The 1,093-nt window shown below is 57.1% G+C and overlaps 1 protein-coding gene across 1 annotated transcript in view; it reads right to left on the bottom strand.

Moving 5' to 3' along the window:
• The window catches only part of GRIA4 (glutamate ionotropic receptor AMPA type subunit 4), a 522,548-nt gene extending 522,048 nt beyond the window's left edge, over positions 1–500 (bottom strand). Inside the window, exon 1 of the mRNA XM_024768906.1 lies at positions 451–500. The gene's annotated coding sequence lies outside the window, so the exon portion shown is untranslated. The remainder of the gene's footprint in view (positions 1–450) is intronic.
• Positions 501–1,093: the final 593 nt, after the last annotated feature.

Genomic DNA, 1,093 nt, shown 5'->3' with positions numbered 1-1,093 from the left:
AAAATTAAAAACAACCAAAAAAGAAAAAAAAAAAAAAAAAACAGAGGAGAGAGGTTTGGGTGGTTTGTGGTTATGACTATTTCCCTTTAGCAATCCATCCCGAGCTGCCAGATTTTTCCCGCAGTCTCCATAGCCCTGGGAGAGGTTTTCTGTCCGGCTGCAAATGTTACACATGCAAAAGATGGTGGTGGAGCGGCTACTGGCTGCTCGCAGAGATGAGACATGCGCTCTCTCTGTGCCTAGCTCGCACTAGCTCTCGGCCCTCGCTTTCTCACCTACACACACACACTAGCGCCGCGGCCGCCGCACGCGCTCTGCTGCTCCTTTCAGCCAACAGCCACCTAAAGCCTACACCAGCCCGGAGCCTCGCGCCCCCTCCGCGAGCGCGCAGCACTCCCTCCGCACGCCCCGCGCCCACTACTCGGCAGGCTTCATCCCTTGGGTGCTCACCCGAGCGCCTCAGTCTCTTCGACGCTCCAGAGCCAATCTGGAGACAGGTTTTTCCTTTTCACGACTCCCGCTTCTCTTCTTCCCGCGTTCGCAGTGGGTCCTACTCTGGGGATGGGCACCCCCAGCGTCCCTCTCTGCTTTCCAGGCGCCTCTGCTTCGCGGCTGCACTTGGCAGGAAATTCACCCGCGGGCCAGGTCCTCAAGCCCCGAACAGGGCCTCGGGGAGTTAGTACTTCCCCATGCCCCCGGCCCCCTGCCGCATTCTTGCAGGCTCTCGGGGAGGACCGGCTGCCTCCCTCTCCTTCAGCTCAGCCTTTCTCTCAGCCTCGCCCTCTTCTGCCACTGGGCTGCGCGCGGGGGACTCCGGTCCTCGCTGCAGCAAAGATTTCTCACCAGCAAACAGTCCGGGAATCTGGAGAGCCTGAGACGGGAATGGACGAGATGAAGGGGCTCAAGAGAGAGAGAGGATGAGAAAAGGGGGCAAAGGGCAGCCTCAGGCAGGTTTAAGAAGCTGGAACCAAGGAGGAAAGAATTGATGGAGTTCAGGCTGGAGAAGAGACACAGAGAGGTCAAACCATTTTAGCAAAGAGAGGAAGGAAGAAAAAGTTAATTTAAATAACAAAGTAGGGTGATGAACGGGGTG

Source organism: Neophocaena asiaeorientalis, unplaced genomic scaffold (assembly GCF_003031525.2).
Source record: "Neophocaena asiaeorientalis asiaeorientalis breed wild unplaced genomic scaffold, Neophocaena_asiaeorientalis_V1.1 scaffold151, whole genome shotgun sequence".
NCBI lineage: Eukaryota > Metazoa > Chordata > Mammalia > Artiodactyla > Phocoenidae > Neophocaena > Neophocaena asiaeorientalis.
Note: the sequence above shows the minus strand (reverse complement) of the source record. Positions and strands in the feature narration are given on the sequence as shown.